Here is a 17,486-nt window from a genome sequence, read left to right as displayed (position 1 = left end):
AATTTTTAGAATATGTTGTATTTTTCTTTAGTTTTTTTATTTTGGAGTTAGGAATAGAATTTTTGGGGGGGTTTATTATCCAGCACTTTCTTTGAGTTTAGTTGGTTTTGGAGTTGGAATAGTAATTTATTATGGATTATTATCCAGCACTTTGCCTGAAGTTTAGTTGGTTTTGGAGTTGGAATAGTAATTTTTTGGGGTTTATTATCCAGCACGTTCCCTGAGTTTAGCTGGTTTTGGAGTTGGAATAGTAATTTATTATGGTTTATTATCCAGCATTTTCCCTGAGTTTAGTTGGTTTTGGAGTTAGGAAGTGTACATTTTTATTGTTTATTATGTAGTTTTTAAAAGAGTTTATATATACATTCAAATAAAAAAGGAGACCAATGTTAGTTTTCATTTGCAAACACGTATTTATTTTGTTGACAATTAAATTGTTTTCATTTAGTTTTGTTATACAATTTTTGACAATATTAAAAACATGATTCAGAAAGTTTTCTATTATTCAGAATTTATTATAAAGTATGATATATTTTTAACATATATCTTTCATGTACATTTGCAAAATGAAAAATATATTTTTACATACAGTTTTTTAACAGTTTTGAAAAATTGTAAATTGTCTGAAGTATAGTCATGTAATAGTAAAGTATATATATTTTAATTTCTTTAATTAGTAAAAAGTAAACATTTTAGTACATTTCTTTTTTAAAATGTAACACATTTTATATAGTTTTATTTTAGTTGTAAAATTATATATGTATTTTACAAATTTGAATTTTTTACTTTTTTTATTACTTAGTATATTAAATATTATTGCAAAAAAATAATTTGATATATTAAATGATTTACAATTTGTTTTACAAATATATTTTTGTATAATTTTTTTTATAAAACATTGTTATATTGGTTGCACATTTACAATAGTCTTATTGTAATTTTATATTTTGAAGGTGAGTACATGAAACAAAAATAGGGGCTGATTACGATGGCGGTCGTAGGCCCCTCAGCAGTGCTGGCGGCGGCGGAAAACGTTGATTTAGTTACTCCGGAAGGGGTCATCGCGACCACCATATTACAATGGGCAAAGATAGTCCATTTCCCGTCCGTCACGGTGTTTCCAGATTCGCCAAAAATTTTGTTACGCAACGGTGCCGGAGGGAGCCAATAGAGAAAGCCAGCCGAACGGAATGACGTTCTGACCGCCAACCAGATCACGATGCGTCAAACAGCCCATGAGAACCCGAAGGTAAAACCAGCTCATCGGAGATGGCGGAAGCACAACTACAGAGAGAGCTCAAGTCAGAGACACCTATCCACGTTCCTGCACATGATGGATCCTGCTCTACAAGCCCTGCCGCTGATCTACCTGATCCACTACCAGTAGATAAGACGCCTTCGTGGTCAACAGCAGAGGTAGGTACAAAACATCCTGCTCTACAAGCCCTGCCGCTGATCTACCTGATCCACTACCAGCAGATAGGACGCCTTCGTGGTCAACAGCAGAGGTAGGTACAAAACATCTCCCCACATGCAACCCCTTGACAACAACAACACACAGCAATCGCGCAGGTGTAATTTACCTGTCAACATCGGACACCCTGATGGACACAGGAACATATACCACAGTTAAAGTACCCATTTCTTTCACGAAGGTACACTGTCATTTAAGCATCGGGGGCACCCATCTCCATAGAAATTCTGCCATCTAGCCCGGTCATGGCGGTCACATCACAGCAGCGGTGGCGCGGTGGCAACATTTGCCCATATGGTTGTAGAAGTCCAGCACATGGTTCCAGGATAGCAAGATCCTTATATCATTCTCCACCCCACAAACAATCAAAAAGAGCATCCAGTTAGCACAACATAGCTGCTGCAAGGAGTCATGTGCAGGCACAGTGTATACAGTGACATCTCTGTAGGATCATAAGAAAATGTATAGCAACAGGAGTGACAGATGAGGCAAGAGTCACTTCAAAGGGACAATAGTCATCATTGCAGTCAAATAAGGGTTAGTCCACATCCAAGGGGGAATAGAGGAGGCTAGAGCAAACAGGATGTGTATGGGGAGTGCACAGTAGTACAACAAGGTGTTGGATGAGTCAGAGAGCAAAGGTAGATGACATTTAAAGATAGCCACCGCTGCCACATAATCACAGTTCAGCACACACCCTAAGCAGGCATTGCGAAGGGTCATCACATACAATGGCAGACCATACCACATAATGACAGCCCATAGCATGAAACACTGTAGAAGTTTTCTGACTCAAACAGCAAACTTAAAGTAAGCATCAGTGTGCATTTGTCTCGTTTGTGTACTGCTGCACTAAATGACCCCATGTGAGTATGTCCTGTACATCAACAACACTGACTACCCTGCCACTTCACTGAACACCTCCACACCATCACTCCACCTCTTCAAAGGTAGCACCAACTATAAAATATTGAATGTATGCCAAAGTGTCAGGAAGTGTCCATCTTGATAGCAGTAAACTCCTCTTCTTAATTTCAGCATTTCTTCAGTCCTTCTTCTCTTCTTCTGGTCAGTTCTTGTCTGAGGAGATTAGGTTCGGGGTTTCCCCTAAATACTAGATTTATGGGCGTTACAGTTAAGTAAAGGTTGGGACCAATGGGTCCTTCCTTCGGGTCGGTACACCCCCTATTATGTCATCCTCCAGTGGGGGTGGGGGGGGGCATATACCTCTGGTTGGCTGGGTCCCCCCATCTGCAAGATGGCGGGAACTGAGAGTTGTGCTTCACCTTGCCTCCCCCACCTTTGGGGTGGGGTTGGTAAAGGTGGCCACACCTTTCTTCCTCACTTGGTTTTCCCGCTGATTCTCCCACCCAAAGTGGGGATCAGAACCAGTGGGAGCCAGTTGCTGGAAGCAACAAAGGGCTGGGGTAGCTCGCAGAAGTGGAAAGCCTTTGAAGCTTCCCCTTTATGGACCCTGTCCATCCTGGCGGAGGAGGCTTGGCACCTCGTCCAAGGATGTGCATTGTTTCAGACTCCCGAGAGCAGCTGGCTCTCGACCCAGGGGTTCAGAAACATGTCTGGTGGTGGCAACTGGCGAGCAGCCACTCAGCCAGGACAATATAGTTAGGTTGTTTTTCAGGGGGCATCTCTAAGATGCCCGCTGAGTGCATTTTTCATTAAATCCCAAACTGGCATCAGTGTGGATTTAATGTGCTGATACGTTTGATACCAAACTTCCCAGTTTTCAGTAAAGCCATTATGGTACTGTGGAGTTCGTAATGACATACTTCCAGCACTATATACTCTTACTGGCATTACTGCACTTACAATGACTAAGAATTGGATTAGACACTGTAGGGGTACAGGGCTCATGCACCTGTACCTCCACCACTGGTATAGTGCACCCAGCTAGAGGCGTGACTTACCGATGCCAGGGCAGTGGTTTGTATGCATGGCACACAAGGATGTGTGCCATGTCGACTCTTCACTTTGTTCTGTACCAAAACACGCAGCCTGCAATGGCAGTGTGTGTGTGTGTGTGTAAAGGTGCATGGCTTCTATGGGTGGCACAATAAGTACTGCAGCCCTTAGAGGCCTTCCCTGGCCACAGTGCCCTTGGTACCTATGGTACCATTTATAAGGGACTGACCTGTGGCCAAAGAGTGCCAATTGGGTTTTGTTTTAATGCAGTTTTAGGGAAAGAACATGGGCCCTGGGTACCTGATTGGCAGGAACCCAGGGCACACTCAGTCAAAGTACTTCAACAGTTTGGCAAAAAGTGGGGGCAACCATGCAAAAAGAAGGCACTTTCTTACAAAAGCCCTGCCCACCCCCAAACGAAAGAGGATGAGACTAACCTTTCAATAGAGAGTCTTCATTGTCTAAGAGGAAGATCCTGGAAAGTCCATCTGTATTGGCATGGGCAGTCCCAGGTCTGTGTTCCAGAATAAAGTCCATTCCCTATAGGGAGATGGACCACCTCAAAATTTTAGGATTTTCACATTTCATTTGCAATTGCCATTTGAGAGGTCTGTGGTCAGTTTGAACTAGGAAGTGGGTACCAAACAAGCATGGTCTTAGCTTCTTCAGGGACCAAACCTCAGCAAAGGCCTCCCTCTCAATTGCACTCCAACGCTGCTCCTTGGGAAGAAGCCTCCTACTTATAAAAGCAACAGGTTGGTCTTGCCCTTCATCATTGGTCTGGGAAAGGACTGCTCCTATCCCTAGCTCAGAGGCATTAGTCTGCACAATGAACTGCTTGGTATAGTCTGGAGCCTTTAGAATTGGTGCTGAGCACATTGCCTCTTGCAGGGTGTCAAAAGCCTTTTGACAGCTAACTGTCCAGTTCACCTTTTTGGGCATCTTCTTGGAGGTGACTTCTGTGAGGGGAGTCACAATAGACCCATATACCTTCACAAACCTCCTGTGGTACCCAGTCAAGCCAAGGAATGCCCTGACTTGTGTCTGGGCTGTTGAAGCTACCGAGTCCAGGATGGCCTGGATCTTGGGCTGTAAGGTTTGCACTTGGCCTCCACCAACAACGTGGCCCAAGTATACCACTGTTCCCTGCCCTATCTGGCATTTGGATGCCTTGATAGTTATGCCTGCAATTTGCAGAGCTTTTAAAACCGTCCCTGGGTGGGTCAGGGGATCCTGCCAGCCGGAGATAAAGACAGCAATATCATCTGGGTATGTTGCACTAAAGGACTCCAATCCAACAAGGACTTGATTCACCAACCTTTGGAAGGTGGCAGGGGCATTCCTTAAACCAAAAGGCATAACAGTAAACTGCTAATGCCCATCAGGTGTTGAGAATGCTGTCTTTTCTTTTGATCCTGGTATCATGCCAATATGCTAGTACCCTGCAGTTCAGTCAAAGGTACTTAGAAATTTGGCTGCACCCAATTTGTCTATCAGTTCATCAGTTCTTAGGATAGGGTGAGCATCTGTCTTGGAGACAGAGTTGAGCCCTCTATAGTCCACACAGAACCTAATTTCTCTCTTTCCACCCTGTGGATGAGGTTTGGGGACTAGAACCACTGGAATAGCCATGGGGCTCTTAGAGGGTTCAATAACCCCTAACTCCAGCATCTTGCTGACTTCAGCTCTGATGTTTTCCTTAACTTGATCAGACTGTCAATGGATCTTATTTTTGACAGATACACTGTCACCAGTGTCCATATCATGGGTACACAAGTTTGTCTGACCAGGAGTGAAGGAAAATGGCTTAGCACACTGCTGCAAGACTTGCTTGCAGTCTGCCTGCTGTTGGACAGAGAGAGTGTCTGAATAGACCACTTCATCTGCTGACCCATCTTTGGGGCTGTAAGAGTGGAGGTCAAGGAGAGGTTCACTCTCTGTCTCCTGATCCTTATCAGTCACCATCAGCATGGTGAAGTCATCCCTATCATGGAAAATCTTAAGGCGGTTCGCATGGTTCACACTTTTGGGGCCCAGGTCCACTAAGTAGGTGACCTCACTTTTCTTCTCTAAGATAGGATAAGGGCCACTCCATTTGTCCTGGAGAGCCCTTGGTGCCACAGGCTCCAAAACCCACACCTTTTGCCCTGGTTGGAACTCCACCAGTACAGCTTTTTGGTCATACCAGTGCTTCTGGAGCTACTGGCTGGCCTCAAGATGTTTGAAAGCTTTTTCCATGTACTCTGCCATTCTGGACCTTAGGCCTAGTATATAGTCCACAAGAGCACAGAGCCTGCTTTCGGCTCTGTGCTCTAGTCTTGACACAAACAATCTCAGGGATGTCCAGCATTGCTGCATGGGTTTTGAATTCTATCTCGGCCCATGTTGAGGTTTCCAGGCCATTACCAAGCAGACAGGCAGCTGGAAGTATTGGAGAGACCACTACCTGTTTCAGGCCAGTAACCCCCCCCAGTCTAATGTCAGCATAGCCATGGCATGGTTAGTGGTAACACTGTCAGCGTTGGTGACTAGATACGTTTTCCCAATCAGGTATGGCTCTGGGGAAACCAGTATAGCTCTCACCATAGTGACACTGGCACCTGTATCCCTCAGGGCTTCTATTCTAGTCCCATTGATGCAGGGGTATTGCAAATACGTCTTTAAGTTGGGTGTCCATACAGTTAAAGTGGTAAACTCAAGTTCACCCTCAGTGACTAGAACTGTTTCAGTGTGAACCCTGATTTGCTCTGGGCACACTCTTGACCCCATCTGGAGACTGACTACACCAGTAATAGCTGTAGGAGGACTAGGGGGCTTCTTGCTAGGACAAGTACCATCTCCAGTTAAGTGTCCCAACTTCTTACATTTGAAACACCAGGCCTTTAGGGGATCAAAGTTCTTCCCTTCGTATCTATTACTGGACTGGAAAGAGTTTTGGGACCCGCCCAGTGAGCAGGTTTTTGGGGCCCTTTCAAATACTCAGGCTTTTTAACTTTGGGATTCTCACCCCCTTTCCTCTGGGGAGGTTTTGTAACCCCTTTCTTTTGGTCACCCCAGTGGCTGTTTTTGTTACCCTAGTCTTGACCCAGTGGTCTGCCTTCTTTCCCAATTTCTGGGGAGAAATTTGACCTAGGTCTACTAAATGTTGATGTAACTTTACTTTAGTGCAATTACTCAAAATATGTTCCTTCATAAACAAATTGTAAAGTCCATTGAAACCATGCACATTACTGCCAGTTAACCACCCATCTAGTGTCTTAACTGAGTAGTCAACAAAGTCAATCCAGGACTGATTTTGGGTTTTGGGAGCCCCCCTGAATCTAATTCTATATTCCTAAATTGTGAGTCCAAAGCCCTCAATCAGAGTATTCTTCATGAGGTTATAAGACCCAGCATCTGCCCCTGTAAGGGTCAGGAGTCTGTCCCTGCAGTTATCAGTGAACAGTTCCCAAAGGAGTGTCCCCCAGTGTGACTTCTTCACTTTTTTCATTTTACAGGCCCTCTCAAAAGCTGTAAACCATGTTGTGATATCATCATCCTCTTCGTATTTAGGGACAATCCCTTTGGGGATTTTAGGATCATGAGATTGCTCTCTATCCTTGTTTAGTAAATTGCTGCCACCATTGATGGGTGATGAGCCCATCTCTGCTCTCTCTCTTCCTCTACAGCCAGGAGTCTGGTCTCCAGATCCAGTCTTTTTGTGAAACTCACTAAAAGATTGGTCACCTCATTGAGGCTGTCCTCAATGTCCTCAGAAGTACCTGACCCACCTGTGTGGGATCTAGATACAGTGAGTTGCATTCTTGGATTGAGGGGCACTGGGGCCCTTCTCTCCCTATGAAGTGGTGGGAGAGAATTTGTAGTTAACCTCATTCCCTCCCTCTTCTTCTTCCTCTGAGAGGTCTGCACCATTCTCAGAGGGATGGTCCTTAGCATACCCTGCCAACAGCTCCTGGAGCTTTTTTTTGGAGGGATGGGACCCCATGTTAATATTTTTAAGTTTACATAAAGACCTTAACTCCCTAAATTCTAAGTGGAGATAACGGGTGAGGTCGAGCTCCTAAACCTGGTTCTCTATGTCATTGTTGTTATCTTCACTAACAGCTGGGTTCTTGTTAAGACACATTGTAAAAGAAAACTTCTAACCCCTCTTACCCCTAACTAAAGTTAGCTTTTATTTTTTTTAAATGCTAAAGGGACTTAACCAAGGCACTAAGAAGACTTTTAGTAATTTGGAAAAATGTGTCAATTCAAAAATTAGAATTCTAAAGACAATTTAAGAGTTCTGTCGTGTGATCAGCTATTGACCAAGTGAGTCCAACAAATGCAAAGTTGTATATCCCACCGCTGATCCAACAATGTAGGAAGCTGGCTCTGTATATTCTATACCAAAATGAGGAATGGTGTACCTCGAGTCCAGTGGAACCCCAAAGGTAGGCAGAGGTAAAAGTAGATAGCACCTTACTCTCTATTTGTGGTAGTGTGCGCGAGCAGTAAGGCTTTATCAGAGGGTAGTGTTAAGCATTTGTTGTACACACTCAGGCAGCAAATGATGTCACACACTCAAAGACTGAACTCAGACCAATTTGCTTGTATAAAACATATTGCCTAGTTCTTTTATTTCTAGAACCAACCCAAGCCTGGTACAGGTAAGTGAAATAAATGCTTTGCAAAATCTTATGCAGTGTTTTACAGTTGAATGCAGGTTCAAATGCAGTTGGTTGAATTACAGGAAAGTCAACAGTTCAGAATTACTTTTTAGTTACTTTACAGATTACTAAGTACGTTTCTTTTTAGATTACTTATGCTAATCAGTGTGATATGCCTAGATATCACACTGAAACATCTCCTAGACAAACGGTAAGTAACTCACATTTAGTACATATGCAGTTTTCAATATTCTATACAAACCAACTTCACACTATGGCAGGAAATATAGTTATCGGTTTACAGGTAAGTAGTTACTTGTGGGAGTTGGTATTCAGGGGTTAGAACCAGAGTTCCCCCAGGGTCAAGGATGCACTCTTGAAACACCCTTAGCTGCACTAGGGCGGCCGGGTGCATAGTGCTGAGGCCCAAATGTTATCCAATGGGAGATAGGGAGCCTCCGGTTGGTGGCTGCTCACGAGCAGGCCACAGGGTTGTGGGAGCAAAGCTCCTGGTGTTAGGCTCAGGGCAAAGGGGGATCCGAGTTAGCACACAAAGTACACTCGCAGCGGCGCAGGGGCATCTGGGTGCAGGGTGCTGTTTTGGAGTCGGGTGTCCTGTTGTTTTCAATGCAGATTCTCCGGTTGCAACAAAGACTGCAGGCTCGGGGGCGAAGATCTTCTGGAGCTGACCACTGGTTTCAGAGGTAAGCTGCAATGCCTGGGGATGCTGGGACACCATCGGTTGGGCCACCCAAGGCCGTGGGGTGTCGGGTGCAGGGGTGTCTTTAGGCATCGGCTTTTCTTACCAGCTACGGTTGCGGTCGGTGGGATCCTCCAGAAAGGGGCTGCAGGCTTCGCTTGGAGATTCGAGGCAGGTCAGAGATCAGACAGGGCTTAGTGTACTGGGACAGGGTTGGGGCATTTGCCAGCGCCACAGAGTCTGCGCGCAGGGCACACTTGGTGCCCTCCATGCATAGTCCAGTCCAAACAAGTCCAGGGAGCCGTTGGCTCCCTCTCTAGTGCAAAACTAGACAAAGGACAAGGGAGTATCCTCCCCCTTGTCCAGCCCCTCTTTAGGGAGGGACCCCTGAAACTTCCCAGCCCTTTCCTTAGGGTACATAAGAGCTTACTAGAGGGTGGGTCCCTAGATTCGGCGTGGGACATGATTAATTTCAGACACCACTTCTTCTTCAACCGCCTGGCACTTTGGACTTCTCTGGACTTTGCTCTGGGCATCAAGGCTGTAACCGGGAAGACTCCTTCTACTCCTGATCTCCTCGCCTTGCTCTTCTGCTGCAACGTCTTTGTCTGTGCAGGAACTTTCCAAGGCCTGTGGGCATCCAAGACACCTGAATGAATCTCCCTTGAAGTGAAGGAGTCACTTCCCTGCATCTGAAGGCACTGCAACTAAGCTGACCGGTCTGCTGATCCTGGGATTTCACGCATTCCAAAAGGTTCAGCAACACAGGTGGTGGTTCTTGGTTCTTCACATCCCTCGAGACCTGCCCTGTCCTCTCACCCCGATTGAGGCCAGTATCCCTTGTTGGAGTCGCAGGAACCGAACCCCGGTGCACCGCATCGACTCGCAGTTGCAAAGGCTTGTTGGCTTCCTTCCACCAAGATCTTCAAGCTCCAAGTAGCCCCAGCCTCAAGCATCTCCAGTGACCAAGATCTTCGCCCTCACCGCATCACTTGCATTGTGGACCTGCTTCTTCGGTGAGCTGCTCGAGGTCCTCTCGCGACTCCAGTGCCTCTGGCCTGTGGGTCCTCTTGAGGGTCAACTTTGAATTTTTCGGGCTCCCCTGTTTGTTCGGGGTCTGCCCTGACTCTCCTACTAGTGGTGAGTTGCCTGGACCTTGCTCGTACCAACATTGCACCTTCTTCGCTTTCCATGTTGTTTGCAGTTGCAATGGCTTGTTGGTGCTCCCGACGGACACAGACCCCTCAACTCTCGACATCTGACATGGGACAGCTCGTGAACGGCTCCTGGTCTTCCTCAGCGGCGCCTGGTCCTCACAGCTGCAGCTTCAAGGTCACCGTCAACTCTGCAGCACCCGACATCGATGGGCATTCGTCTTTCGTGCCTCCTGGTCACTTCCACGTGGCATAGTCTTTGTCCCCATTGCTTTCAGGTACTTCTCGACTTGAATCCACCTTTGGGGTCCACCGGACACTTTCAGCTTTTCCAGCAGCGGCATCTTCCTGAAGTCCTCCATTGGGTTTGATGGAGGGTTCCGATGCCACTTCACACCTATGCACCCGGCTCCCCTGGGGCAGATATCCTGGTTCCTAAGGTATCCTTCCTAAGGGTTTCTTCAGGGTCCACTGGGAAGGGTTCTTCTTTAAAATTGCAACCATGACTTACCCGTTGATTTGCATTGATCCTGCAGTCATGGTCCAACTCTGCACACAGCCTCCTTGGGTGGTTCTTTGGGACCCCGGCACTTCTACGTCTTCTGGGTATAGTCTTGACTTGAGTCGTGGTTCACATACTATTATCTTAGTATATGGTTTGGTCTCCCCCTGGTGACCACTGTCTATTACGTGCTACTTACCTGTTTCTATTAAAAAGTATTGTGTGCATCTCCGGCTAGAAGATACCTGTGTAGGAAGGTGGAATCTGACCACATGTTTACCCCCACTTTTTGCCTGGTGTTTTTCTAGTTTTTGACTTAGTTTGACTGGGACCCTGCTAATCAGGACCCCAGTCTATCTGCTTTCTCCCTAATATGGATTGCATGTACTTTAGGTACACCACAGATTGGATTCTGGGGTACCCTTATAAGTCCCTAGTATATGGTATCCTATATAGCCAGGGCATAGGTACCCCAGAGGCCTCTCAGGGGCTGCAGCACCTATTATGCCACCCCTGGGAGACCATTCAAAATGACACCACAGGTCTGCTACAGCAGCCTGTGTAAGGTGGTGTATGCACCCCTTACTTAGATATAGGTTCCCTTTATCTATACATATCACTGCACATATAAAACTATCAGTCGCCCCTATGGCAGGCCTTATCAAACCTGAAGGCAGGGTACTGGGTTTTATGTGAGAGGGTGCCCATGCATGAGTAGAACCCCTCTGCAGCCTTCGGAACCTTTATTCCGGGGTTGTTTGTGATGCAGCCAAACCATATACTCTTAAGTGCATTATAACCTCGCGGTAAATGCTAACTTTGGAATGGCTGCAGGGAAACATGTCGTGGTTGGTGTCAAACACCTTGGAATCATATCTCCACACCAGTAACTACTAGAGGGAGAAACATGACTTCAACGATACACCCGGTACCAGCTTCACAGAACCCTGGCATCACAAAATGGATGCTGCCAGCCACAGACACGAGTCTGCCCTCCTGCTGCTGGACAAAACTCTGGCAGGGGAAGCTGGACGATAGGTTTCCTGTCACAGGAAGGTGCAACCACCTCCCAGACAGGCTTTAGTGTATTGGGGCTGGGTGGGTGCACTCAAAGAGTGCTTTGATGTCTGCACTGGGGGCACATTTGGTGTCCCTGTGCATAGTCCAGCTCAAATCGGTTGCAGGGGCAACCAGTCCCTGCGCTGGCACGAAACTGGATTAAGGACATGGGTGTAGCCACCCCTCTGTCCTGACCCTCCCATAGGTGGGTCCCCAGAGTTTGACCCACCCCTTCCTTGGGGATAAAGTAGGAACCCCTGGCTACAGGACTTTAGATTTACCTGGATGAAACTCTGCTACAGAATCCCAGAACTTCTACTATCTACACGACGTTGGATGACTGAAGAATCTCCCTTGGAGTAAAGGAGTTACTCCCCTGCAAGGCAGGCACCAAAAACGCATCTGTCCGGTTTGCAACTACGCAGCTCCTGGAGGACTCCGAAGACTTTGCAACACAGGAGGTGGAAATCCAAGCTTCCCCGAGGCCGATCCGTGCTCTCAGCAATCCTGAGATCCAAAGCCCTCGTGGGGACCGTGCAATCCGAACCCCTGGACACCGTGCACATTTGCAGCAGCATATGCTCCTTGGCGATCACTGAGGCTGTGCTTTGGGCTACTTGTAGTCCAGACCCCGAGCAGTGATTCCACCGAAGATTACTGGCCTACACTCCTCGAGTGTCCCGTGGGCTGGTATTTAGTGATTCCTCTCGAGGTCCCTTCGCGATTCCTTGCCCGTCGACTTGTGGGTCACTAAGAAGGGTACTTTGACTTTCAACGGGCTTACCTGGTTGCTCCACACGTGCCCTGACTCTCCATTGCTTGGTGAGTCCACAGGACCTTGCTGGTCCACGCCGAAGGGGTTTTACTCTCACCGCGTGGGTTGCCATTGCCAAGGCTTGTTGGTCTCCAATCCGGACACCGAACCCCCCAGCACTCGACATCCTTCGTGGGACAGCTCGCCTGCAGACTGTGGTCATCGTCAATGCCTCCTGGTCCCTTTGGCAGTGGAGTCAAGCTTCACCTCATCGCAGCTGAAACACCCGACATCGGTGGGCATTCGTCTATCGTGCCCCTCGTCACTGGAAAGTGACCCAGACTCTGTCCCCTCTGCTTTCAGGTTCGCCTCATCTTCGAGCCAGGCTTGGATCACACTGGACACTTCTCCTTTCCACGGCAGCAGCACTTTGCAGCAACTCGTCATTGAAAACAGCGAAGATTACCGACACCATTTGACACCTATGCACCCGGCTTCCCTGGGTTAGGTAACACGAGTACTCCGGTGCTCACATGGGTGCTGGCCTTAGAACCTTCTAAGTGTCCAAGGATTTGCTCCAAGTCCTCTCCTAAGTGTCCGTAATCTTAAAAATTCCACCCGTGACTTTCCCATAGGATTGTACGGAGCTCGCGGCTGTGTTCTCACACTGCACGCGTCCCCCGTGGGTCCCCTGTGTCACTACCTTGGGTGGTTCCTTGGGGTCCCAGCGATTCTACGTGCTCTAGGCACTGTGTCTAGTCAAGTCGTGGTTCTTATACCACTTTCTTAATATATGGATTGGTCTCCTCCTGGGGCCCATTGTATATTGTGCTATTCACTGTCGTTTTAGAACTGTAATATTGTGTGCCTTGCTCTCTAATCTCATAAAGAGGTTAGTAGAGAGTGTTTAGTAATAAATACATATATTTTATATATATACCTTGTGTGTTTCTCCTTTCATTTGGTCATTCAAGAGGTTATAATCTGGTAAACCAAGCTGATTCTATTCCTTTGAGACTTAGCCTGAAGGCTGCTCTCCATAGCTACCACTAGGATAGCTTTCAATAAAGGTTGTCTTAAACCTAATCATCAATAAGGGTTGTTTGGACTGGTGCAAGGTGCCCACTATAACTAGTGGACAGCATATACCAGGCCAACTTCTCAAAACCTGTATGTGTTAGTGAGTGTTATATAATAAATACATATTTTTATAAATACACTGTGTGGTTCTTTTTCACTTAATATATATATATATATATATCAATAAGATTATGTTCTGGTAAAACAAGCTGCTTTATACTCCTTCTGGACTAAGCCTGAAGGCTGCTCTCCACAGCTACCACTTAGAGAGCTTTATATGGCTATCTTAGACCACTAAAATCCTCATAAGGGCTGTCTGGATTGGTGCAAGGTGCCCACTTACATAAGTGTACAACATTTACCAAGCCAGCTTCTCACACCAAACATCCCAGTTTTCAGTAAAGCCATTATGGGACTTTGGAGTTTATAATGACAAACTCCCAGCACCATATACTCTTAATGGCATTACTACACTTACAATGTCTAAGAAGTGGCTTAGACACTGTAGGGGTACAGGGCTCACGCATCTGTATCCTCAACACTGGAATAGTGCATCCAGCTAGAGGGGTGGCTTAACTATGTCAGGGCAGGGGTTTGTAGACATGGCACAAAGGGATGTGTGCCATGTCGACTCTTCACTATGTTCTGCACCAAAACACACAGCCTGCGATGGAAGTGTGTGTGTGTGTAAAGGTACAGGGCCTCTAAGGGTGGCATAATAAGTGCTGCAGCCCTTAGAGGCCTTCCCTGGCCACCGTGCCCTTGGTACCTATGTGTGCCAATTGGGTTTTGTCTAAATGCAGTTTTAGGGAAAGAACATAGGCCCTGGGTACCTGAGTGGCAGGAACCCAGTGCACACTCAGTTAAAGTACATCAACAGTTTGGCAAAAAGTGGGGGCAACCATGCAAAAAGAGGGCAATTTCTTACAATAAGAAATGTTGTTTTTCTGTTGTAAGGTTTTGATTGGCTTCTGTATTTTCTATAGTAAAGAAAGAGAAGCATAATCCTCTCCTCTGTGAGCTTAATAGAATTGAAAATTCTTTACGCGATAGCTAGAATAAATTTTAGTCTCAGCCTCCTGGACGCATCCAATGGTTAGCATTCCAACTACTCTTTTTATACCCTTGGTAGCTGGCCTATCGTGCTCCATGGTCTTTGCATGGACGTGGGTGCCCGATGGACGGAGCTTCACTCCCCGGTAAGCGTCCTGATGCTGTTTTTTTTCACTTTTCGGAAACCTGATTGTCCTGTTAATTCAATTCTTAGCTGAACATGACCTGATCCCTTTGTTTTCCATTCAGTGACCAATCCAGAGTCACGATTAGTACGTGGGTCTCTGTAGTCTGCGACCGGTTGGCAAAGAGATCCTGTCCATTTTCCCTGCATAACTTATCAACTGAGCGTTTTTTTAACCTTTGAAGCCTAATTGGGTTTTTTGAAGTCACGGACACGTTGGTCTCTTAGTTACTCACAAGGTGGTGAGTACTTATGCCGTGCCTCCCGATACCATGTAAGACAATTGAATGTTTTTGACATTTCCAAATTTCTTCCTTTCCTTTTTCCTTCTCTTCTTTAGAAATTGTTGCCCTGTGGTGCGACTGAGTGGCACCTCTTACTCGAGTCACTGGAACTATATCGCTCCCATACTCACTCACGTCTCTAATTTACTTGAAGAGGTCTCCTCCTCCACAGGGGTCTAGCATGAGGTCCCTGGCATTGTACATACAGTTATTGACCATAGGATATTATTTGTTATGGCATTTATTTTTTATTCTGGCCCAATTTTAATCTTTTATTTCCATTCCTTCTCGTCATCTCCCAGACAGCAATCAACCATGTATGTGCATTTCTGTCCTGATGATGACATGAAATCTTGAAGGTCAAAACGCCATCAACATAATCATCATCCGTTCACTGTCAATTACACTTTTTCCGTGATTCACTTGAGCTGATTTACATTTTTCATGAGCACTAAGGGGCCCATTAGGATGACGGGCGGAGGCACCACCACGGTGCACAATCCTGACAAGTGACAGGTCAAATATAATAGGAGAATACCCCAAGGATGCACTCATAACAAACCCAGGAACAAGAATAGCCCTAAGTGCATGTGACAGACACACAAGTAATGCATACTACACTGGCAACACACATCTGAATGAATCACAATGCACAAACAAATCACACACACTGACATGCAAAGAGAACATCACACACAGAGCATCTGTCAGCTGCAAGAGACAACACAGGCCAAACACTGCACACATCCACATCAAACACACAACAGATGCTCATGCCAATCCATCACATTGCAAACACAGCTGGACATCAGGGGATGCACACCATGCAATTACAAGGCAATATACACTCACAGCACTGCATGCACGACAAGCAGTGTGTGCACATCAAACATACCAGTTCCACACAGATATGAGTGCCACACCATGAACCCCCATAACACAAATCACCATAGCACACAGACATCACACTCAGGAAGTGAAGAAGTACCTCAGCAAACACATATACAGCTCACCCACCACCCACAGATGCACAAGTCTGTGACACCCAGGTGAAAACAACATGACCCGAGGACTGTGCAGCACAAACAGTTAAACTGCATATGAGCAACCATGACTGCAAAACAGTACAAGAAAATCACATATAACCAATTGGGAAACTGGCCTGAGTGTCACATTGGACCTGTACACAGATCAGCCTCCCACAGTGTAGTGTCACACTATGAAGTGGTGGGGAGGCTCACACACTGGCAAGCCATGGGGTGGAAGACATGAGATTGAAGTGGTGTGTTCTTCAGTAGAGGACAGGTGAGGAGTGCCCCATATACAAATAGATGGAGTGCACACTCACAATGGGTAGGCATCAGAAGCACAGATAGGGAATGTTATGACTCCACAACCCACATGTCATACTGGAGCCAAAAAAGCCTCAAGTGACAGCAATGCATGAGAAAACACACCCACAATGTCAGTGTGGCTGAGCAGGTCTGCACAGTGAGCACAAACAGTATCAAGACCTCTTTTGACACATCACTTTGCTTCTCTGTTGCCGCAAGAGGCTACTGGTGCTTTGTTTCACTGTTGCCGCGAGGGGCTGCCAGAGGCTCTCAGACGTCGCGAGAAGCTGCTGGAGGCCATGAAAGCCTCTCTGTAGCGGCAGGAGCCTCAAAATCTTTTCAGCAGCAGCAGGAGCTGCAAAAGACTTTCCCTACGGCGGCAGCAGCCGCAAATCAATTCCAGCAGCGGCAGGAGCCTCCAAAACATTTTTCTAAAGTGGCAGAAGCCGCAAGAGCCTTTCTGTAGTGGCAGGAGCCGCGAAAGCCTTTCTGCAGCGGCAGGAGCCGCGAAAGCCTTTCCCTATGGGAGGAGCCACGAGTCAATTTCAGCAGCAGCAGGAGCCGCCAAAACATTTCTCTACAGCGGCAGAAGCCGCGAGAGGCTTTCTGTAGCTTCAGGAGCCGCGTAAGCCTTTCTGCAGCGGCAGGAGCCACGAAAGCCTTTCTCCAGCGGCAGGAGCCGCGAAAGACTCTCCTTAAGGCGGCAGGAGCCGCGAGTCAATCTCAGCAGCGGCAGAAGCCGTGAGTTCATTTCTGCATTGGTAGGAGCTGCAAAACTTCTCTCTGGCGCAGACCGCGAGCACAGTCGCCTGACATTGAGGAGTGGGCCGACCGGGTCTAACTCAGAGCCCCGGGTTAAGGGGGTCCTGGACTGCACCGGTCGACCAATGGAGCAGCCGAGAGTGCTGAGGTGCGGCTGAGGTGCGGAGGAGACCCGGAGAACTGTGCTGTCCTGAATTTCAACTTCCCCAGCGAGAGCACCTGGCCCAGCAAGGCACAGGTGAGCGAGGTCATCACAAACAGGCGAGGTCATCACAAGGCTTCGATGAAGGGGCCCATGGAGCTAGGGGCAGCTCTGATCCATCCTGCGAGTACTGCCTTCCATCACTAGTCCTGTTGCCCCACTGCCCCATTGATGCACTTGCTCCTTGCCTCCCTGCAACACCGCCCCGCCTTTTCGCTCACTACATACCGCATCGGAGAGGACAACGCTCCACGGGGGGGGGGGGGGCTACTGTGCATAGCCACTGTCACGTCAAGACCCTTCAAAAACTCCTCTCTCCCAGCACTTTCGCGATTCCTCAGCACCAACGAAAGGAGCACCCGCCCCTTCAGCATT

At 47.2% G+C, this 17,486-nt stretch overlaps 1 protein-coding gene across 11 annotated transcripts in view; it reads right to left on the bottom strand.

Moving 5' to 3' along the window:
* Nucleotides 1-17,486, bottom strand: part of ARHGAP9 (Rho GTPase activating protein 9) — a 921,400-nt gene that overhangs the window by 820,092 nt on the left and 83,822 nt on the right. For 3 of the 11 annotated variants that reach the window (XM_085654614.1, XM_085654611.1, XM_085654618.1), the window contains exon 2: nucleotides 1,584-1,822. The exons of 6 other annotated variants lie outside the window; for them this stretch is intronic. The gene's annotated coding sequence lies outside the window, so the exon portion shown is untranslated. Of the gene's footprint in view, nucleotides 1-1,583; nucleotides 1,823-17,486 lie in introns of those variants that run through there. 2 more of the 11 variants (XM_085654609.1, XM_085654616.1) reach the window with 1 other exon arrangement.

This window comes from Triturus cristatus, chromosome 4_1 (genome assembly GCF_964204655.1).
Source record: "Triturus cristatus chromosome 4_1, aTriCri1.1, whole genome shotgun sequence".
Classification (NCBI taxonomy): Eukaryota; Metazoa; Chordata; class Amphibia; order Caudata; family Salamandridae; genus Triturus; species Triturus cristatus.
This window is presented reverse-complemented; position numbering and strand designations above follow the sequence as displayed.